At 43.2% G+C, this 25,000-nt stretch overlaps 1 protein-coding gene across 1 annotated transcript in view; it reads left to right on the top strand.

Annotated features, from left to right (window-relative positions):
* LOC124048894 (retinoic acid receptor RXR-alpha-A-like) overlaps positions 1–25,000 on the top strand; it is a 263,797-nt gene that overhangs the window by 209,975 nt on the left and 28,822 nt on the right.

The raw sequence follows: 25,000 nt of genomic DNA, 5'->3' as shown, positions 1-25,000 counted from the left end.
AAATATAATCTGCATTGTTCCATGCAGAACATTCCTCTCTTAGGCGAAACTGATACCTTTTCTTTCTTTCTTTCTCTCCATGTCTTTCTCTCTTTCAGTGTTGTTTCTCTATTATACCCTCCTTCTGGAATGTTCTGGGAGACATTTCTTGGGGAGGTAGGTTGGGGGGAGCAAAAGACCACAGTCTTGCCCGTGAGAAATTGTCCAGTCCTGTTCTGAGTTAGGGCCTCTGACGCTCCAGCCATCACTCTATCACAGCCACCACAGATTACCCAGGACTGGAACTCATTTTACACTTCCAATGACAATAGACAATGCTGTCTGGCTGTCATTTCTGCGGAAAGGGATCCTCTGTCCTCAGTTAGAGCTGAAACCAGTGGCAGATACCGAGTGCTTTTCCGTTTCATTTGGAGAATCAAGTACTCCTGTTTCTATCTGTCCCACCTCCAATGTTCCACTCCAAAAGGACTGGGACGTACAGGCCCACAACTCTTAACACGAAGCCTGTTGTGTGTGTTTCTGGAGCTGAGGCCATACTAATGCAAAAAAAGGTGTAAATGTTTTACAAGAAATAGAATGCTCTTTATAACGTATAATTGTGCCTGCGGTGATGTCATGCACCCGTTTTGATACATCTTGTTTAGGTAAGGGTCGCTAGGAGACTGGGGAAAAACACACTGCTATAATATAGTATATATGGAGTGGGGGAGAGCAGAGTGGACTGCAGCCCCTTCCTGTGTGGGAGTAATAAAGCTCCACTCCACTGTGCTGGTCTTTGATGAGAGCTGGTGTAGGCACCAGCCACGCTCTATGACATCATGGGGACATGGTCCTAATGGGCACACAATGGAGCCATGTGGAGAGTCCCAGGAGAGCAGTTACCATCACGCATGCTACGTCAATCACACCAAATGGGCAGGCCAATATGTTTCACCCAAAGTCATCTCTAGGTAGCAATTACCTGAGCTGTTCTGCTTCTCGCCATGCACTTACATTACATTACATTACATTTAAGTCATTTAGCAGACGCTCTTATCCAGAGCGACTTACAGGGTAATGGCATCTACGTATGTAGTTTACATGCAGTCCTTATCTAGACAAATATCTTACCCAATTACTTGAGATCATACCTGGTCCAGAGTTGCAGAGTCACATAGCACAGGGATTGAGTTGAACCCCTAAACCAGATTCAGTGTACATGCATGATAATGTGTCTACCTCCTGTGTCCATATGTGCCTCAGTGAAGGCCAGCTGTGTTTGAGGGAGGCTACTCTGAGGGGAAGAAACCACAACACCGGGGTTTGATTTCACACTCTGGCCCCCGAGGCCCCTCTAACTGAAATGCCTCGGGGGGCAACACATTTATTTTAAACCTACCCATAAGGCCCTTGAGGGCTTCATTTGCATCTGGTGGTATGGTCTTTACAACTTAAAACGGCAAAGACAGTCTGACCCTAAGCAAGCATGCACACGCACTCACACACACACACACACACACACACACACACACACACACACACACACACACACACACACACACACACACACACACACACACACACACACACACACACACACACACACACACACACACACACACACACACACACACACACACAGCACACACACACACACAACACACACACACACACACACAGCAAACTCAAAATGAGCCACTTCAGCACCCACAACACACACATACACTACTCCACATACATTAAATGGTTCTTAAAGTGAGTGCGTATATGTACCTAAAATAAACATAGATAAGCTGCTCTTAAAAACCATTAAACCAGACCAAATTTAAAGAACTGTGGTCTGTAACTAGGAGTGGGTGGAATAGACTAGGATACCTGTGTCAAGTAGGAGACTAGGATACTGGAGTTAACTTGGAGACTAGGATACAAGGGTCAACTAGGAGACTAGGATACAGGAGTCAACTAGGAGACAAGGATACAGGAGTCAACTAGGAGACTAGGATACAGGAGTCAACTAGGAGACTAGGATATAGGAGTCAACTAGGAGACTAGGATACAGGAGTCAACTAGGAGACTAGGATACAGGAGTCAACTAGGAGACTAGGATACAGGAGTCAACTAGGAGACTAGGATACTGGAGTCAACTAGGAGACTAGGATACAGGGGTCAACTAGGAGACTAGGATACAGGAGTCAACTAGGAGACTAGGATACAGGAGTCAACTAGGAGACTAGGATACAGGAGTCAACTAGGAGGCTAGGATACAGGAGTCAACTAAGAGACTAGGATACAGGAGTCAACTAGGAGACTAGGATACAGGAGTCAACTAGGAGACTAGGATACAGGAGTCAACTAAGAGACTAGGATACAGGAGTCAACTAGGAGACTAGGATACAGGAGTCAACTAGGAGACTATGATACAGGAGTCAACTAAGAGACTAGGATACAGGAGTCAACTAGGAGACTAGGATACAGGAGTCAACTAAGAGACTAGGATACAGGAGTCAACTAAGAGACTAGGATACAGGAGTCAACTAGGAGACTAGGATACAGGGGTCAACTAGGAGACTAGGATACAGGAGTCAACTAGGAGACTAGGATACAGGGGTCAACTAGGAGACTAGGATACAGGAGTCAACTAGAATACAGGAGTCAACTAGGAGACTAGGATACAGGAGTCAACTAGGAGACTAGGATACAGGAGTCAACTAGGAGACTAGGATACAGGGGTCAACTAGGAGACTAGGATACAGGAGTCAACTAGGAGACTAGGATACAGGAGTCAACTAGGAGACTAGGATACAGGGGTCAACTAGGAGACTAGGATACAGGAGTCAACTAGGAGACTAGGATACAGGAGTCAACTAGGAGACTAGGATACAGGAGTCAACTAGGAGACTAGGATACAGGAGTCAACTAGGAGACTAGGATAAAGGAGTCAACTAAGAGACTAGGATACAGGAGTCAACTAGGAGACTAGGATACAGGAGTCAACTAAGAGACTAGGATACAGGAGTCAACTAGGAGACTAGGATACAGGAGTCAACTAGGAGACTAGGATACAGGAGTCAACTAGGAGACTAGGATACAGGAGTCAACTAGGAGACTAGTATACAGGAGTCAACTAGGAGACTAGGATACAGGAGTCAACTCGGAGACTAGGATACAGGAGTCAACTAGGAGACTAGGATACAGGAGTCAACTAGGAGACTAGGATACAGGGGTCAACTAGGAGACTAGGATACAGGAGTCAACTAGAATACAGGAGTCAACTAGGAGACTAGGATACAGGAGTCAACTAGGAGACTAGGATACAGGGGTCAACTAGGAGACTAGGATACAGGAGTCAACTAGGAGACTAGGATACAGGAGTCAAGTCGCTCTGGATAAGAGCGTCTGCTAAATGACTTAAATGTAAATGTAAATGTAAACTAGGAGATTAGGATACAGGGGTCAACTAGGAGACTAGGATACAGGAGTCAACTAGGAGACTAGGATACAGGAGTCAACTAGGAGACTAGGATAAAGGAGTCAACTAAGAGACTAGGATACAGGAGTCAACTAGGAGACTAGGATACAGGAGTCAACTAAGAGACTAGGATACAGGAGTCAACTAGGAGACTAGGATACAGGAGTCAACTAGGAGACTAGGATACAGGGGTCAACTAGGAGACTAGGATACAGGAGTCAACTAGGAGACTAGGATACAGGGGTCAACTAGGAGACTAGGATACAGGAGTCAACTAGAATACAGGAGTCAACTAGGAGACTAGGATACAGGAGTCAACTAGGAGACTAGGATACAGGAGTCAACTAGGAGACTAGGATACAGGGGTCAACTAGGAGACTAGGATACAGGAGTCAACTAGGAGACTAGGATACAGGAGTGGTCTTATTAGGTTCCCTAATCAACTGTTATTCCCCCTAATCAATCATTTAGTCCCACACCGGTTCCTGATCTTTCCCCTGATTAGAGTCCCTATTTCTTCCTTTGGAGACTAGGATACAGGGGTCAACTAGGAGACTAGGATACAGGAGTCAACTAGGAGACTAGGATACAGGAGTCAACTAGGAGACTAGGATAAAGGAGTCAACTAAGAGACTAGGATACAGGAGTCAACTAGGAGACTAGGATACAGGAGTCAACTAAGAGACTAGGATACAGGAGTCAACTAGGAGACTAGGATACAGGAGTCAACTAGGAGACTAGGATACAGGAGTCAACTAGGAGACTAGGATACAGGGGTCAACTAGGAGACTAGGATACAGGAGTCAACTAGGAGACTAGGATACAGGAGTCAACTAGGAGATTAGGATACAGGGGTCAACTAGGAGACTAGGATACAGGAGTCAACTAGGAGACTAGGATACAGGAGTCAACTAGGAGACTAGGATACAGGAGTCAACTAGGAGACTAGGATAAAGGAGTCAACTAAGAGACTAGGATACAGGAGTCAACTAGGAGACTAGGATACAGGAGTCAACTAGGAGACTAGGATACAGGAGTCAACTAGGAGACTAGTATACAGGAGTCAACTAGGAGACTAGGATACAGGAGTCAACTCGGAGACTAGGATACAGGAGTCAACTAGGAGACTAGGATACAGGAGTCAACTAGGAGACTAGGATACAGGAGTCAACTAGGAGACTAGGATACAGGGGTCAACTAAGAGACTAGGATACAGGAGTCAACTAGGAGACTAGGATACAGGAGTCAACTAGGAGACTAGGATACAGGAGTCAACTAGGAGACTAGTATACAGGAGTCAACTAGGAGACTAGGATACAGGAGTCAACTCGGAGACTAGGATACAGGAGTCAACTAGGAGACTAGGATACAGGAGTCAACTAGGAGACTAGGATACAGGGGTCAACTAGGAGACTAGGATACAGGAGTCAACTAGAATACAGGAGTCAACTAGGAGACTAGGATACAGGGGTCAACTAGGAGACTAGGATACAGGAGTCAACTAGGAGACTAGGATACAGGAGTCAACTAGGAGATTAGGATACAGGGGTCAACTAGGAGACTAGGATACAGGGGTCAACTAGGAGACTAGGATACAGGAGTCAACTAGGAGACTAGGATAAAGGAGTCAACTAAGAGACTAGGATACAGGAGTCAACTAGGAGACTAGGATACAGGAGTCAACTAAGAGACTAGGATACAGGAGTCAACTAGGAGACTAGGATACAGGAGTCAACTAGGAGACTAGGATACAGGAGTCAACTAGGAGACTAGGATACAGGAGTCAACTAGGAGACTAGTATACAGGAGTCAACTAGGAGACTAGGATACAGGAGTCAACTAGGAGACTAGGATATAGGAGTCAACTAGGAGACTAGGATACAGGGGTCAACTCGGAGACTAGGATACAGGAGTCAACTAGGAGACTAGGATACAGGAGTCAAGCTCTGGCTTTGTCTCAGACTGTTTCATACAGGATCTAATGAAGAACATGTCTGTTTTTATTATTTCACATTCACAATTGAGCCTGGGGTTTGTGGGAAGAGAGAAAACAACAAGTCAAGCAGCAAATCGAGCTTCCAACAGATTGTTTTCAGCAGCGATGTGTCCAAACTAGGGCTGTGGCAGTCATTACATTTTGTCAGACGTTTATTGTCATGCAAATAACATAAACACGTTTAGCATCTCCTGGCTTTCACCCTAGTCTACAAGCCGCTGATGCAGACCATTGGAACATATACGTTTTCAAAAGCCTCATAAATCCATTTAATATAGCCTACACCATCACAATAAAGCCATTATTTATTTTAGACAAGTCTAAAGAAACATGATATGAAGAAAATGTAGTCTATTTCAGAATAACAGAATAGCACACTCTGAGTTGTCCTTATGTTAGGTCCTGATCTGGCTACGTCAAATGGCTGTGGGCTAAACTAGTTCATTTTGCAGATGAAATGTGCTTAGAATTCCATAGCTTTATTTTATAGTATGAAGAATACAATTGAAAATAGCTGAGTAAAATAGAAAGGATATGTTCTCCAAACGATTTCTGAAGGAGTGTGTAACGGCTCTCGTTGGCAGAATGAGTAGACCAAGGCGAAGCGTGGAACGTGTTCATGATTTTTATTTTCGAAAAAACACTCAAACAAAATATCCAAAGTGAAAGCGCACAGTTCTGTCAGGTACAGACACAAAACAGAAAACAAGATCCCACAAAACCCAAAAGGAAAATGACAACTTATATGTGATCCCCAATCAGAGACAACGATAGACAGCTGCCTCTGATTGGGAAACACACATGGCCAAAAACCCGAGTCACACCCTGACCGGTTAACAAAGAATCAGATCCTCCCATATGCTGCATTTAGAGTCATTTATGCAACCTCAGTTGTGATACAAACTTTAGGCTTTATGCTTTGATAGTTAATACATTCTAAGGCTGCAGGATGCGACTCTAATGATGACTTGAAAAAGTTGCACGAAAGGCATGAGCTCTGCTCTGTTTCTTCACACATCATCAGTCTCTCATTCACAATTTGACATGCACTTGATAATATTCCCACCCATCAGACTATTCTTCATTTAATCTGCTCTTTACATATAGCCTATGGGTGGAATTATTTTTGATTTAAAATGCACTCGAATAGCGAATGGAGGTTATGTGCGGTTATGTTTTTAATGTGCAATCATAAGCAGCACACCCATAAGGATAGAGGAAGCTAAACTTTCCCTAAAGCAAATTAAATAGCCAAAATGATATATCTTAATTTGCTTACTCCTGTCTATACAGAAATACATGAAATCATTTTTAAAAGGCTACTAAGGCATCATTTGGCCACAGAGGATCATTAGCTCCTTTAGAAATAATACGTTGTTTTGATCTTATTGTACAGTCGAAAGGAAAAACAGTGTACGCAATTTGGGCAGATTATTGCTGAGTTGCGACTGTGTTTTCTGAGAGGCCAAGCCAGGCATGTCGCAATATTTCAAAATACATTTGTGGGAAAACAGTTTGGAAAGCAAATGGTTATTGATGTAAAGAGAAGACAATGAAAAGACAAATTCTCAACATAATTGAGCGAACAACAGTGTAGCCTGTCTTATTGGCACCTTATTGGCACCACTGGAGAGCATGGGAAATATCCCTGGTGAGTGTGCACTGCACATATTCACTATTTATCACTGTTGGTTGGGTCAGTGCTACTTAAAAGTGATTATTTTTACAATAATTTCCTCCTCCAGTTTAGATGGATGTCAAATTGTATGTGTCTTCCGTTCTTGTAGGTCTAGTATATGGACATCGTAGTTTTTATTGATCTGTTTGTCAGTGTCAGCAGAGTAGGCTACCGTTATTATAAAAGATTCTGCTAATGTCTACAGTCGTATAAAGTGTAGTAGAATTGCATGAAATGTGTTTATGAAAGGCCACGTTTTTCCTATACAAAGAAAGAAGAACCGTAGCTGATGTAGCCCAGGCCTACTCTACGCTATACTCGCTTAGCCATGCATTGAACAGTATTATTTTGCAAACAGTGATTGAGTTATATTATTAGCCTAAATTATGACTATCCAATCTACTCATCATCACATTAGAAATAGTAGGCCGTCTTACGTATGTCTGCAAATGCGATGATGCATGGAATGCTTTATTATGTAGGTGCATTTTTATGGTGAAAAGGATCTTATCCAAACTTGAAACTCACACGCAGCCTACGTTTACTATGTTTTAAAGTGGATTCATGTGTTTGCTTTTCAGAATTGAGCAAAAAATATAGCAGCACAAGAAAGCTGGGATCCTCTTTTAATTAAATAGTGGCCAGTCAAAACGATTTATTTTCACATATGATTGCACAATGACTGGGCTTATAAAAACATGTTTCACTAGGCTCTGTAGGCTATGTGCTCTGTAGGCTATGTGCTCTGTAGGCTATGTGCTCTGTAGGCTATCTGCTCTGTAGGCTATGTGCTCTGTAGGCTATGTGCTCTGTGGGCTATGTGCTCTGTGGGCCATGTGCTCTGTAGGCCATGTGCTCTGTAGGCTATGTGCTCTGTGGGCTATCTTCTCGGTGGGCCATGTGCTCTGTGACTATGTGCTCTGTTAATTATGTGCTTTGTAGGCCATGTGCTCTGTAGGCTATGTGCTCTGTGACTATGTGCTCTGTTAATTATGTGCTTTGTAGGCCATGTGCTCTGTAGGCTATGTGCTATGTAGGCTATCTTCTCTGTGGGCCATGTGCTCTGTAGACTATGTGCTCTGTAGGCTATCTGCTCTGTAGGCTATGTGCTCTGTAGGTTATGTGCTCTGTAGGCTATCTTCTCTGTGGGCCATGTGCTCTGTGACTATGTGCTCTGTTAACTATGTGCTTTGTAGGCTATGTGCTCTGTAGGCTATCTGCTCTGTAGGATATGTTCTCTGTAGGCTATGTGCTCTTTAACCTGTTCCTAGGCCTATAGGCTATGTTTGGAGTTATTTGGCCACTTTAGTTGTGATACAAACCTTATCAAAACATATAGGTCTATGGGCTAGGCTACATAATGTGTGCGACTATGATTTGGAAAAGTAAAAAATACAAAATATAGGCATGTGTTGTTCCTTGCCTTACTGCACAAGCTGGGCATCATTCACAAGTGATAATACATCATTCACAAGTGACAGGCTAATATTGTCATCCATCAGACAATTCTTAATTTAATCTGGTCTTTACATACACTAAATAATATATGTGTTAAATTTGATTTGATTTAGAATGGACCATTATCATACACCTGTTGGAACTGGGGCAGGACAAAGAATACATGTCATCTATCCTGTTATGCTGGTGAATGAGGACCCAAAAGCGACTTAACAGAAACAGAGTCTTTATTCCAGTTGTTAACAAAAACGATAATCCTGGATATTATCTCCGGTAAATACAAAACAGGAAAACTGAAATCCTCTCGTCAGTAGAGAGGAACGACTGGAGACGCGACCACAGACTGCAGGTCGCTTCGGGAAGGCACAGGCCGTAGCTGACATAGACACCTGCTCACACGCAGCATCTGAAGAAGGCAGAAACACGACAGGGCGGAACAAGGACACAGAACAGCAAACATCAAACAATGATCCGACAAGGACAGAAGCGGAAAACAGAGGGAGAAATAGGGACTCTAATCAGAGGGCAAAATAGGGGACAGGTGTGAAAGAGTAAATGAGGTAGTTAGGAGAATGAGGAACAGCTGGGAGCAGGAACGGAACGATAGAGAGAGAGAGCGAGAGAGCGAGAGAGGGAGGGGGAGAGAGAGATAGAAAGAGGGAAAGAACCTAATAAGACCAGCAGAGGGAAACGAATAGAAGGGAAGCACAGGGACAAGACATGATAATCAATGACAAAACATGATATATCCACTTAAATAGCGAATGGAGGACACTTTCCCACAGTTCATCTTCATGCCAGCCAGGTAGGCTATACTCCTGTTGTAAAGCAAGCAATGTGCTTAATATTAGGAAAGTTGAGAAATAAATACACTAAATGACCTAAAGTATGTGGACACCTGCTTGTTGAACATCTCATTCTAAAATCATGGGCATTAATATGGTCCTCCCTTTTTTCCTGTAACAGCCTCCACTCTTCTGGGAAGGCTTTCCACTAGATGTTGGAACATTGCTGCAGGGACTTGGTTCCATTCAGCCACAAGCATTAGTGTGTTTGGCCACTGATGTTGGGCGATTAGGCCTGGCTCACAGTTGGCAAATTATCCCAAAGGTGTTCGATGGTGTTGAGGTCAGGCCTCTGTGCAGGCCATTCAAGTTCTTGCACACCAATCTTGGCAAACTATTTCTGTATGGACCTCGCTTTGTGCACGGGGGCATTGTCATGCTGAAACAGGAAAGGGCCTTCCCCAAACTGTTACCACAAAGTTAGAAGCACAGAATCGTCTAAAATGTCACTGTATGCTGTCGCCTTAAGATTTCCCTTCAATGGAACTAAGGGGTCTAGCCCGAACCATGAACCACAGCCCCAGACCATTATTCCTCAGCCACCAAACTTTACAGTATGGCAATATGCATTGGGGCAGGTAGCATTGTCCTGGCATCCGCCAAACCCAGATTTGTCTGTCGGACTGCCAGATGAAGAAGCTTGATTCATCACTCCAGAGAACGCGTTTCCAATGGCAGTGAGCTTTACACCACTCCAGCCAGCACTTGGAATATCGCATAGTGATTTTAGCCTTGTGTGGCTGCATGGAATCTCATTTCATGAAGCTCCCAACAAACAGTTCTTGTGCTGATGTTGCTTCCATAGGCAGTTGGAATTCAGTAGTGAATGTAGCACCCGAGCACAGGCACATTTTTACGTGTAATGTGCTTCAACATTCGGCTGTCCCGTTCTGTGAGCTTGTCTGGCCTAACACGTCGCGGCTGAGCCATTGTTGCTCTTAGACGTTTCCACTTCACAATAACAACACTAACAGTTGACCAGGGAATCTCTAGCAGGGCAGAAATTTGATGAACTCACTTGTTGGAAAGGTGGCATCCTATGACGGTCCCACATTGTAAGTCAATGAGCTCTTCAGGAAGGCCATTCTACTATTCTACTATGGAGATTGCATGGCTGTGTGCTTGTTTGTATACACATGTCAGCAACAGGTGTGGCTGAAATAGCCGAATCCACTCAATTTAAAGGGGTGTCCACATACTTTTGTGTATATAGTGTATAGTAGTCCTAGCCCATAGAAAGCTGATGGGATCATCCTCTTTTAAATAGAGGCCATCAAAACTTTTCTCACGAAATTGCTTAGCCTATAGAAAGGTTGCGCAACATGCTTTTGCATTGATGTCAGAGTGATTAGAGGGACAATAGATCACTGAGTATCAGGCCATTAGTGACTGGCAGTTCACAAGTTGGTGGGCTACTAATGACCATCAGCAGCATCAGAGCACAGTTTTGGAACAGCCTAATTACCGTGACTAAACGGTCATGTGGAATTTGACTGCGGTCATGACTCGTGTACGCTGGTGTGGCAGTAATACAGTCACCATAACAGCCCTAGTCCAGACTAGGGTTTTTAACCCGGAAAATGTTGTTTAGTCATACATAGTATCTCTACAGTCGATGGAGGAAAACATTTTACCCATTTCATGAAACTAGGCTTATGTTGCACATCACTACTTCCTAGGAGAGGCATTTGAAAGTTTATTTTATTTTTTAATAAAAATAAGAATGTTTTGTTGCAGAAATGCTGTCTGGAACATGTGAGCTTTCATGTGCCTTAATAACAAATGTGTATGCTGTATGTAAATACGAATACAATTGTTAAATTACAAGCCTAGTTGGTTTAGCCACCTAAAAAAATAAGAACCATCCCGCTACCCATGATTGGCTGAGATAATGGATGGGCTGGACATGCCGTGAGATGAGTTCAGATTGGTCTGCCTTGTAGCGTGCTTCTATAACATGAGCTGCTCAGTATGTATGTATAATCATGTCTACTGCGGCTTTTTATTAAAGATATCATGAACTGAAAAGTTTGCTGCTGCTCTCAACATTGCTATCCTGAAGTTATTCGACAAAGCTCAGTGGGAAAAAGTTGTGATGGACTACTTTCTGGAGGAGGATTGTGCCATACTGACTCTCTCTGACTCTGAAAATGAATCAGATAATGAGGAAAACCCTGATTTAGGTAAAAACATTTGAATTGAACCAGACGTTGCAGCATCTTCTGATGAAGATGTTACAACACACTATACACACACGTACACGTGGATTTTGTACTGTATATATGTGGTAGTGGTGGAGTAGGGGGCCTGAGGGCACACAGTCTGTGAAAGTATTGTAATGTTTTTTTAAATTGTATAAACTGCCTTAATTTTGCTGGACCGTGTGGAAGAGTAGCTGCTGCCTTGGCAGATACAAATACAAGCAGAGAGATGATTGCCAACTGCAGACAGTCCAAAAAGATAACACACAGAAGGCTGTTGTATAAAACACCTGTCTCCGGATTACATCTTCAAACTAAGGGCAACCATGGCATCCATGACAGAGAGGGAGAAGCGTTCATCCATGTATACGGGTAAGAGTCTAGCTACATTTTCAGATATTGTACGTTTCTAATTTTGCCAGAAAGTTGTTTTCATTGCAAGTTAAAGCTTACTGTTAGCTAGCATAATGTTAGCTAGCTAGCTAACATTTAATCTAGTTGGTTAGCTTTAGGTACCTGCAGATTAATGCATGGTAGTATTGCCGCGTTCAAAACTAGTGGAAAATCTGAAAAATACGAGGTCAAATCAGGACGTCAGTGATCTTCAGGTCGGAAAGTCTGAGCTCCAGAAAGAGACCCGGGTTCCCGAGTACGATTTCCAAGTTGGATGACCATTCGGAGCTCTATTTTTTTCAGAGTTCCCAGTTGTTTTGACCGCTCGAAAGTCTTGAGATTTCCGAGATCCCAGTTGTTTTGACCGCTCTTGAGAGTTTTGACCGATTTCCGAGGTCCCAGTTGTTTTGAAAACAGCATTAGAGTTGGGATTATGGTTCATTGTTTAGCTAGCTAGCTACATGTCTAAAGAAAATATTCCAAACTGCAAGTAACCATTTCACTGTATCATGTACACTTCCTTCTGTATCCGGTGCATGTGGCAAATAAACATAGATTTGATTTGATTTACCAGAGACGGTAATGTGAAGAACGATATGTGGTTCTGTAGCTCAGTTGGTAGAGCATGGTAATGTGGGTTCGAACCACCCATACGTAGAATGTATGCACACATGACTGTAAGTCGCTTTGGATAAAAGCGTCTGCTAAATGGCATATATTATTATTATTATTATATGACCTGCACCAAAATCAGATTAGGATATAGGCCGAGGACTAGATAAAGTATATTTTTACTACTACTTTTTACTACTACTTTCAATCGTTGGTTGTTTACTACACTGTGAATCCCTAAAGAGATCAGTGGCTTAAGAGGGTGTGAACGATGCTGAATGGGCGTAGACAAAGAAGAGCTCTCCAATATGTGTACCAAAACATTCACAGGGTATTTTCTCATAAGTGGGTTACAAGTTTATCAACTTTCAAAGCAGAATTGCTTTCCCATTTTTCCTCAACTGCAGTGTATGTTCTACCATTTTCTAGCTTGGAGTCTCTACTTTTATCCAATGTAAAAAAAATATTTAAAAAACACAATTTCAAATGTTGCTAGGTTGGACCGAATCCAGGTGGTGTATCACAAATATTAAAGCAATGATAAATTGAACTGAGGGACCAACTGAATCATCAGAGGACTGTCCATCAATTCAACTTTATTGGTTTAATTTCATTCTAGGATTAGCAGTTATTTCAAACACATGACTTGTTATTGCATTAGCTGAGGAAACACTGAATAGCACCGGATTCCTTTGTGAGTTGTCATGACAGTATTCATCGCTTTGTAGAAGCGTTGGTTTGATGCTAATTCAATATGACACTGGCACAAGATCATTCCATCCATATTTCCCTTGATGCCTACAGTACAGTTCTCAGATTGACCTTGTGGAATGTATTGTCTGCTCCGGACCAATTTAATTCCATCGCACAACTCCCAATTATCCTCCTGACCTTGTAAATTGTTCCAGTGAAGTTGGAGGCCATTTTGTTCTGCAAGCCTGAAGGCCCTTTGAAATTGGCATATCTTCATCATATGTGACTTCTATGCTGAACAGTTAACCTTTAGTTTGGAAATGTGAAAACAGTCCGTGTCAACTGCATCTGACTCAAGCTCTCTCCCTCATATCATTTTCTCATCAGTCAGTGATTGTCAGGGACTGGGCTTTGGTTTATCATATGTAACAAGCAGGTCCAAGAAATAAACACGTTGCTTCATAATGTCGCTATTATGTGGTTTATAATTTGATTGTTATTCAAGATTATGCTGTTATTGATTGGTTCATGATTAAGATTGAAATTATTTTGTGATTGAAGTATCATTTGGTTGATTATTATGCCGTAAATATGTTATAAATAAGCGCCTGGGTTGGTTGCCAATATGTTATTATTATGTTTATATTAGCTAATCATTGACTGATGATAGGGTTGTGAACATCGTGTGATCAGAGAGAGAGTGAATGGCAGACAGAGAGGGAAAGGCAGGCAGAGAGAGAAAGGCAGGCAGAGAGAGCAAGGGAGAGAGAGATGGAGAGGCAGGCAGAGAGAGAAGGAGAGCGAGGCAGGCAGAAGCAGATAAAGAGAGGGTAAGGCAGAGAGAGAGAGGCATGCAGAGAAAGAGAGAGAGAGATCCGGAAAGAGAGAGATGCGGAGGGAGAGAGAGGCAGGAGGCGAGAGGCAGGGAGAGAGAGAGAGGAAGGTAGAGAGAGAGAGAGAGGCAGGCAGATAGAGATGGAGAGAGAGGCAGGCAGAGAGAGAGGCAGAGAGAGAGAGGAGGCAGAGAGAGAGAGAGGCTGGCAGAGAGAGATGGAGAGAGAGGCAGGCAGAGAGATGGAGAGAGAGGCAGGCAGAGAGAGATGGAGAGAGAGAGAGGCAGGCAGAGAGAGAGAGGCAGGCAGAAAGAGAGAGAGGGAAAGAGGCAGGCAGGTAGAGATGGAGAGAGAGGCGGAAAGAGGGAGATGGAGACATTGTATTTGATTAGGATCTCTTTTTGTCCTCATTTGAACTAATCTTCCAAGAGTCATTAAACAGTAAAATACAATTTATAATACGATCACATTTTCACATATAACACACTGTTACAAACATACATAATACTCTTGTAACAGTTTTCGTTGGTGGAAGAAGGAGTAGACCAAAACGCAGCGTGGTAAGTGTTCATGTTGTAAATTTAATCAAAACTGAACACTAAACAAAATAACAACGAGGAATAGCAAGAACGAAACAGTTCTGTCAGGTGATCCACACAAAACAGAAAACAACTACCCACAACTCAAGGACGAAACCAGGCTGCCTAAGTGTGGTTCTCAATCAGAGACAACGATTGACAGCTGCCTCTGATTGGGAACCATACCAGGCCAAACACATAGAAATACAAACATAGAACAAAACATAGACTACCCACCCACATCACACTCTGAACAAACTAAAAATAGAAACCTACAAAGCAATCTACGGTCAGGGCCTGACAACTCTGACATATTGACCTGTTAAATACTCAAACAGTGTAAAAACATAGATTGATTCCTTAGTCCACACAACTTTCTTAGTTATTATATTTAAATGGTTCTAAAGTATTGTTGGAATTTATATATTGTAAAGTTTTTGGTTTGCTCAGATAAACGATTCAATTTCTTAGTTGCTCTAAATCGAAATGTTATTTTGCCTATTTATTTTTTCTGTGTAGATAACACACAGATGGACAATCTATTCCTAGTATTTACTGAATGTCTGTTTCTTACCAACTGAATACTGTTGTGAATACAGTTTGGCCGTGTTAAATGGTGTACATTATGAAATAAAATAAGCATGTATTTTTCAATTATCTTGTTGATTGATGACCAACCAAGAGCATTGAGATTGACTACAACAGAAGGACCATACCTCCACCTTAAAACAATCCTTGCTGCTCTGTTCTGTTCAATCTGCAGCCTCCTAATTTCACTTGCTGAAGCATGTCCCCAGACTACAGAACAGTAGTTCACCTGACTCCCAAGTAATGCTTGTGTTATTTGCCTAAGGATCTTTCCCAGTAAATATGTAGCTATCCTTCTGATCTAGCATGCTGTTAAAAATATTGTTTTTACATAGATTATTTATTTGAGACGACCATGATAAGCAGTTGTCAAGCTGCACTCCTAGTCGTTTGGTTTCTGACACTTCCTCAATTTGTACTCCCCCATACTTAATTGTATCCCATGCTGTGTTGGCCTTTTCCTGGTGGAACAGACCAACATAACCTTGGTTTTCTTGGTGTTCCAGCAAACCCACTCCCTGATATTTCCTAGATCTACTTGTAGTGCTGTACCTGTTGAACTGATTGTCTGGCTGTATAAATTGTCGTATCATCTGTAAATATATTAGCTTGAGTTTCAGAGAAGACATAAGGAAGGTTGTTGGTAAATGTTGAGTAAAGAAGTTGCCCAAGGCAGCTGCTCTGCGCTATTCCACAGTTTAAAGCATGAGGGGAAGAAAATGACCCATTGATATAGGATGACTGTTTCCTGTCAGTTAGATATGACTGTACCCAATTCAATGTTACCTTCTTAAACCCATAAGGCGTTCATTTTGTCAAAATGATTTCATGATCCACTAAGTCAAATGCATTGAGCCAATGGTCAGTCATGTCCACCAATGCAGTGGTAGTGGAATGGATTTTGCGATAATCATGCTGATTGACTGTAATCAGATCATTCTTTTCCATGTACTCCCATATTTGTCGACTCACAATACTCTCCAATATCTTACTGAGTGAAGGGAGTAGACTAATTGGTCGACTATTGGCAGGAGTAATGGGCTCTTTGCTGTCTTTCAGGATAGAACACAGTTTAACATGCTTCCATACATTTGCAAACGTCCCCTTTTCCAGTTACCAATTAAATATGTATTTCAGTGGAGCTGCTACCTGGGGAGCAGCATAGCGAAGTAAAAAATTGTCCATAAGATCATAACCTTCACTGTATTCCATACCTTTTCAGAATAATCTTAACAATCAATAAAAGCATTTTCGTCAAATATGTTTTTTTTCTTACGATTTAATTTAACTGCCTAATTATGGAGTGTTCCGTAATTCTCTTCATCAATTTCTAGTTTAGATAAGGCTGCAGTTCATCATCAATCCATGGAGATTGACAAACCTCAACTGTACTCTTTCTTACTGGTGCATGATGGTCCATATCCTCAGTGAGCAAATCAATAAAACATTATGTAGCGTGATTTAAATCATCCTCTAGATAAATCAGCTCCCAGGGTACAGCAGCCAAATCATTTAGAAATAACTCACGATTAAATGTTTTAAAATGTCTCTTGACCACAATCCTTGGGGGTTTATTTGGAACCTTGGTGTTCATGGCTATTGTCACAATATTATGGTCTGTCCAAAAGGTCTGTCCTTTTAAGCATTGCAATGGTATATTACAGAAGATCAGATCAATGCATGTATCTGAACGATGACCCAACTTAGTTGATGATCTAGTAGTATCATTAACCATTTGTTTCAAATCACAGCTCTCGGCACATCTCATTCATTTTGTTAAAATGTTAAAATGAGTTAAAATATGATCCTTCCAATTTATACTAAAATCACCCAAGATAAATAAACCTATGTTACTGTCTGTAGCCTGTTCAAACCCAGTGCATAAGTCATCCAGATAGGACATCTTAGCACTAGGATGTCTATACACACATCCTACCAATATGGGTGCCTGGTGAGGCAGATGTACACTACCGGTCAAAGTTTTAGAACACCTACTCATTCAAGGGTTTTTCTTTATTTGGACTATGTTCTCCATTGTAGAGCATTGTAGAAACTCTGAAGTAACACATATGGAAACGTGTAGTCACCAAAAGAGTGTGAAACAAATCTAATTATATTTGACATTTGAGATTCTTCAAATAGCCACCCTTTGCCTTGATGACAGTGTTGCACAATCCTGGCATTCTCTCAACCAGCTTCACCTGGAATAATTTTCCAACAGTCTTGAAGGAGTTCCCACATATGCTGAGCACTTGTTGGCTGCTTTTCCTTCAGTCTGCGGTTTGACTCATCCCAAACCATCTCAATTTGGTTGAGGTCGGGGGATTGTGGAGGCCAGGTCATCTGATGCAGCACTCCAAATCTCCCCTTCTTGGTAAAAGCCCTTACACAGCCTGGAGGTGTGTTGGGTCATTGTCCTGTTGAAAAACAAATGATAGTCCCAAACCAGGTGGGATGGCGTATCACTGCAGAATGCTGTGGTAGCCTTTCTGGTTAAGTGTGCCTTGAATTCTAAATAAATCAGACAGTGTCACCAGCAACGCACTCCCACACCATAACACCTCCTCCTCCCCTCCATGCTTTACGGTGGGAAATACACATGCAGATCATCCGTTCACCCACACCACATCTCACAAAGACACGGCGGTTGGAAGCAATAATCTCCAATTTGGACTCCAGACCAAAGGACACATTTCCACCGTCTAATGTCCATTGCTTGTGTTTTCTTGGCTGACGCAAGTCTCTTCTTCTTATAGTGTCCTTTACTAGTTGTTTCTTTGCAGCAATTCTACAATGAAGTTCTGATTCACACAGTCTCCTATGTACAGTTGATGTTGAGATGTGTCTGTTAATTGAACTCTGTGAAGCATTTATTTGGGCTGCAATTTCTGAGGCTGGTAACTCTAATGACCTTATCCTCTGCTGCAGAGGTAACTCTGGGTCTTCCTCTCCTGTGGCGATCCTCATGAGAGCCAGTTTCATCATAGCGCTTGGTGGTTTTTGCGAATGCACTTGAAGAAAATGTTAAACCTCTTGACATTTTCCATATTGACTGACCTTCATGTCTTAAAGTAATGATGGACTGTTGTTTCTCTTTGCAATATTTGAGCTGTTCTTGCCGTAATATGGACTTATATGAAATAGTGTTATCTTCTGTATACCCCCCTACCTTGTCACAACACAAGTGATTGGCTCAAACGCATTAACCACCAAAACTCTTTCTAGAGTTGGCCACCTGGCCAAACTGAGCAATCGGGGGAGAAGGGCCTTGGTGAGGGAGGTGACAAAGCACCCGATGGTCACTCTGACAGAGCTCTATAGTTCCTCTATGGAGATGGGAGAAACTTCCAGAAGGACAACCATCCTTGAAGCACCACCAATCAGTCCTTTATGTTAGAGTGGCCAGATGGAAGCCAGTCCTCAGTAAAAGGCACATGACAGCCCGCTTAGAGTTTGCAAAAAGGTTACCTTAAGACTCCCAGAACATGAGAAACAACATTCTCTGGTCTGATGAAACCAAGATGGAACTGTTTGACCTGAATGCCAGGCGTCACATCTGGAGAAACCTGGCACCATCCCAAAGGTGAAACATGGTGGTGGCAGCATCATGCTCTGGGTATGTTTCTCAGCTGCAGGGACTGGGAGACTAGTAAGCACTCAGTACATCAGACTGGGGCAAAGGTTCACCTTCCAATAGGAAACAACCATAAGCATACAGCCAAGACAACGCAGGAGTGACTTTGGGACAAGTCTCTGAATATCCTTGAGTGGCCCAGCCAGAGCCTGCACTTGAACCCGATTTAACATCTCTGGAGAGACCTGAAAATACTGTGAGATACACATTTTTGTGAGTGTAATGTTTACTGTTAATTTCATGAGGGTTTATTTCACCTTTGTTTATTATCTATTTCACTTGCTTTGGCTATGTAAACATATGTTTCCCATGCCAATAAAGCCTTTTGAATTGAGGCAGAGCGAGAGGGAACGAGTGGCAGAGAGGGAGAGAGGCAGAGAGATGGAGAGGGAGGGAGAGAGAGAGAATAAGGGGGGCAGAGAGAAAGAAAGAGATGGAGGCAGGAAGAAAAAGAGAGGGAGAATTGGAGAGAGGGAGCGGTGTGAGAAAAGTGAGTCTGTAGCAGCATTGGGAAAGCTGCTCAGTCAGCAGTACGTTGTATGGTGCCTACCCTCAGGAGGAGGCCATGTCTCCTATGATAACAAGCCTGACTAACACACATCTGATACTGCCACACTGAGGTGAGACACCAGCAGCAGGCCTGCATGTCTATTCTCTAGTCCGTGTTACAATGCTCCCTCCACTACATTCTCATAACAACATTACGCCGATATACTGCAGCGTTTTGACATCTGGAACGCTCTGAAAAAACACAGGCACTATCATAGTCATCGTAGCAGTATACATCACAAGTATAGTGTGTGTGTGTGTGTGTGTGTGTGTGTGTGTGTGTGTGTGTGTGTGTGTGTGTGTGTGTGTGTGTGTGTGTGCGTGCGTGCGTGCGTGCGTGCGTGCGTGCGTGCGTGCGTGTATCTTAGTGTGCGTGTGTGCGTGTGTGTGTGTGTCGGACAGGTGTCCTTCTGAGTTGTGACACGGTGGTAATTGATCCCAAAGGGTGACTTAATGTTAGCAGTCCTTAAATGCCTCAGGAGAGGTTAGAGAGGAACGCCCCTCCTGTGTGGAACCCTACCCTCATATCCATCGATAGCTTGTCAAGACTAGATGTTGATGATCCTGCTGACCACAAAGATTACTGACACACTTATTATTGTTGGAGAGAAAGAGTCCAGGTTGTATGTGATGATAAGGTTGTTTGTTGTTTTCAACAGGAAATGAGGTCACAGGTTGTATTGGGGTTATCATAAGGTTAGATCTGACTGTTCCCTACGGGTTGTTGGTTAAGAGTTGTTGCCTGTCAGACTGAGATTTGTCTCTATTTGTATCCAGTGTCCTCTTCCTCAGCTTTGCAGAAACAGACACATCAGCTTTGGCCACCTTTTGATTTGGAGTTTGAGCCTTGCAAATTAGAAAAGGTATTAATACCAAACATCAAACAGTTGATCGCTCACTAGCAAACTCTTACTTCAGCGAGGAATACAGATTTCCAGTGGAAAGAAAATAAAGGATTAAAATTGAATATTTTGTTCCTGGCAATGGCTTTCTGCACTTATTAAAGTTGTGTGTCCAACATTTATAATGGTTGGTGTTATGAAAAAATGATGTAAGCCTCATAACTTCTACTCAATAAAAGGTGCCCTTGAACTGTTACATGCTGAATTTCCACTTGGGGGCTGAGCATTGAGAAGTGGTGCAGGAGGATTTGATGTATTCCTTTGATGTATCTTTGTGAGCAAAAGTCTGTGGTCAGACCCAGTGAAAGGAACTAAGCCAGCCTTAAGCAGGGGCCTCTAATGTCTCCCCTGGTTGTCTTGTCTATTATTTTCTACTATTCTGTGTATGTGTCATTACAGCATATTACTGGTTATATACTGTAATTGGCCAAAAGGGTTTTTGATGGGGTTCGTGAGCATTCTATTAGTTAGGAGTCATCCTATTTGTGTAAATGGGTTATTTTCACTGTGGAGGCATGTGTACATAGTGTATTTGATTGTGGTGTTGAAACCACTTAAATGACTCTCCCGAAACCAAGTGTTGTTACTGTACATGCTGTTTTACATTTCCATTAGCTTTTCTCCTCTATGCAAATCACCAGCACACACTGGAGGGAGAGGGAGGGAGGGAGAGGGAGAGAGGGGGGGGAGAGGAGAGAGAGAGAGAGAGAGAGAGAGAGAGAGAGGGGGAGAGAGAGAGGGGGAGAGAGAGGGAGGGGGAGGGAGAGAGGGGGAGAGGGAGAGAGAGAGGGGGAGAGGGAGAGAGAGAGGGGGAGAGAGACAGAGGGAGGGAGAGGGGGAGAGAGAGAGAGAGAGAGGGGGAGAGGGGGAGAGAGAGAGAGAGGGGGAAGGGAGAGAGGGGGAGAGAGAGAGAGAGAGAGAGAGGGAGGGAGAGAGAGGGAGAGAGAGAGGGGGGGAGAGAGAGAGAGACAGAGAGAGAGATAGAGAGACCAGTTCCATGTGGAATGTAACAGTGTAGAGCACACTAACACCTCAGCTGTGCTCAAGGCACTGACCCAATGTCCCTTACCACCCATTACATAACACAGGCTGTTACATTAGAGCATTTACTGGGCCAGCAGTATAGCCACACCGTACGCTATGACACACACCTGCTATGGCCACAGAGCTCCAAATGCTGCAGTAACATGCCTCACTCTCCCCTCTCCTCTGTCTCTGCTCAGTGTTCTGAGTCATGACTCTGTGTCCTTCTTTCTGACACTGACTGGACTGGCTGAGTGTGCTTTCTCACGTCTCACTCTCCCCTCTCCTCTGTCTCTGCTCAGTGTTCTGAGTCATGACTCTGTGTCCTTCTTTCTGACACTGACTGGACTGGCTGAGTGTGCTTTCTCACGTCTCACTCTCCCCTCTCCTCTGTCTCTGCTCAGTGTTCTGAGTCATGACTCTGTGTCCTTCTTTCTGACACTGACTGGACTGGCTGAGTGTGCTTTCTCACGTCTCACTCTCCCCTCTCCTCTGTCTCTGCTCAGTGTTCTGAGTCATGACTCTGTGTCCTTCTTTCTGACACTGACTGGACTGGCTGAGTGTGCTTTCTCACGTCTCACTCTCCCCTCTCCTCTGTCTCTGCTCAGTGTTCTGAGTCATGACTCTGTGTCCTTCTTTCTGACACTGACTGGACTGGCTGAGTGTGCTTTCTCACGTCTCACTCTCCCCTCTCCTCTGTCTCTGCTCAGTGTTCTGAGTCATGACTCTGTGTCCTTCTTTCTGACACTGACTGGACTGGCTGAGTGTGCTTTCTCACGTCTCAAGCTCCACTCTTCTCTCCTCTCGTCTGTGGGTCTATGTCCCCTCATAGTGAAACAGGCTGTATAGGTTCTGATTCAAACACAGGGTATCATCTGAACTTTTCAACAGTCCCTTTCTAACAGTAAGAGAGCATTCAGCAACCTCGCAAATGTTCCATAAAACCACAGGCATTTCACTAGTGTTTGCCTGAGAATGAATGACAACGTAATGATGTTTGTTTCCAACATTAGGGAGATTTTCCTAAAAAAAATGTTACATCCATTTTGTATTTTGTTTCATTGCCACGATACTATTAAGTATCTCCATACTGGTATCGTCGCTGCCTTATCAGACACCCAGAAGAGGTCATGATTAGTGACAATATTGTTTTGACAATATCGCACCATCATTTTTGTACAGCTAGTTGGCTGTACCTGCACCAAATCTCCAGTATAGCTTGTTCTCCATCTCCTTTTTAAACAAGGAGCCCATTGGTTTTCATCACTTTTATTTCCATGACTGATCAGATCTCGTTTTTATCATGTTCTCTCTTGTCTCTCTGCAGCAGACATACGGTGAGAAATTGCAATAAAATCTTAGTATCGAATCACAGTACATACAGAACCGTGGGAATCTCGACACATATCACATTGGCATCTAAGTATCGTGATCGTATCGTATCGTATCGTGATAGTATCGTAACGTGATAGTATCGTGAGGTCCCTAGAAATTCCCAGCCCTAGTAATGAGGATCATCCAGAGATTTTCCCCAGTGATGGGAGACTCCACACACAGTTTGCCTGGTAGTTCCCCCCTCTTGGTGGGGTTTGCATGTATGTGTGGTGGTGGTGGTAGGGACGGGGGTTGTATTCTATTTCCAGACCCAGGACTGAGCACCTTTAATCCCCCCACCATCCCTGCACTGCCCTGGTCGAGAGAAATGCACTAGAGAAAGAGACCCCCAGCCCACCCCTGCATGGAGAGAAGTGTAACCCTGGACAGATTGAGTTGCAGGTTCACTGAAAATAGATTTGGAGAGGAATAGTATTTTCTGTCAGACAGCTAGATATATAGAGACGATATGAGGTAAGAACTCAAGATTGTGTGTGTGTGTGTGTGTGTGTGTGTGTGTGTGTGTGTGTGTGTGTGTGTGTGTGTGTGTGTGTGTGTGTGTGTGTGTGTGTGTGTGTGCGTGTGTGCGTGCGTGCGTGCGTGCGTGCGTGCGTGCGTGCGTGCGTGCGTGCGTGCGTGCGTGTGTGTGTGTGTTTATAAACCACAGATGTGCTCACAGTTGCATGTTGCATGAGAAAATATGGCACTCAGCCTGTCATCAATTGCTCTTGTCTGACAGTCCATATGAACACACTGCCAGTCTGTATACATGTAGTGTATAATTGAATGATGGCACCTCACATGACGTCTTCAATGTAATCTATTGCCTTCGTAGCTTACGCTCAATAATACACATGATATCCATTTCTGTAGCATTGAGTGTCTGCTGCAATATACACTATAAGCCAGTAAATAAATCACATTTTCTGCCTTGGAAGAAGTCAGTCCAATCAGACGCATGTGTGTTTGTAGATGCGTGTACACACGTGAACAGTATGTGTGTCGAGGCTTTGATAGTTGCTGCCCCTCATTTAGTCCTTGGTGTGGGGCTGCCCTGTTTACAGAACCGATAGAATACAGTGCCTGTACACATGTCTACATGGGTGTGGCCTTGAGCGGTGAGGACTCCATATGTCAGAGAGAAAGGGGATATGTTTGTCTTTGTGTATAGTTCATGTGTAAACATGGGCAGTACACTAAAGTACCCTGACAGAGTCTTAGAAACACAGCTGAAGAAAGGCTGGACTGTAGTGTCATGTTATTTTCATCATTATGGCTTTTTGTATACAACATGTTTTTTTTTGTAATCTTGTTCTCTCTCACCCTAGAAACAATGTCTGTGCATTTGCCGAGTTAGTGTACAGCTCACAGTAACTCAATTAAGACATAGGCTAGCAAGCTAGGACCCACCCTGTATCTCACTCTAGCAAGTCTCCCCGCAGACTGCAACACTCATGTCAACACCAGGAGAGATGTTCATTGTGAGAGGATGGTGTTGTTGGTAATACCACGGTAATATCACCATGAAAATAATTTGCACATTCAGTCCCTTTCATTTTCATTTTTTCCAAATGTAATTATTTGTACTTTTGGGGTTTCTTTTGGTCGTTTTGACAACCAGGTGTTTGAACCCATTCCATTCACTTCATTCCGGTCATTATTATGAGCCGTCCTCCGCTCACCAGCCTCCTCTGGTCTACCAGGAATGAAAGTGTCTGGTGTGAGCAGCATCAGAGATAGGAAGTTACTCAGTGTTACGCCACTGCACTATATCAGACAGGATGTGAAGGAGATGGTTAATATCAGACAGAACTCTGCTTGGTCAATGATCTTCAGAATCACTGTGTCAATGTGTCAATGTCTGAACATAGTAATGTGCAGTACACTTATAGTCACCATTTTCACCCCTCTGTTATTGGCCAAACAGTATCTAATCAAGTTGAAGATATTGAGGATGTGTGTGTGTGTGTGTGTGTGTGTGTGTGTGTGTGTGTGTGTGTGTGTGTGTGTGTGTGTGTGTGTGTGTGTGTGTGTGTGTGTGTGTGTGTGTGTGTGTGTGTGTGTGTGTGTGTGTGTGTGTGTGTGTGTGTGTGTGTGTGTGTGTGTGTGTGTGTGTGTGTGTGTGTTAAATGTCTGTTCATGGCCACTCTATGTACTGGTACATCACTTGGTAATACCACAGTAATATCATTCCT

Source organism: Oncorhynchus gorbuscha, linkage group LG11, assembly GCF_021184085.1.
Source record: "Oncorhynchus gorbuscha isolate QuinsamMale2020 ecotype Even-year linkage group LG11, OgorEven_v1.0, whole genome shotgun sequence".
NCBI classification, from domain to species: domain Eukaryota; kingdom Metazoa; phylum Chordata; class Actinopteri; order Salmoniformes; family Salmonidae; genus Oncorhynchus; species Oncorhynchus gorbuscha.
This window is presented reverse-complemented; position numbering and strand designations above follow the sequence as displayed.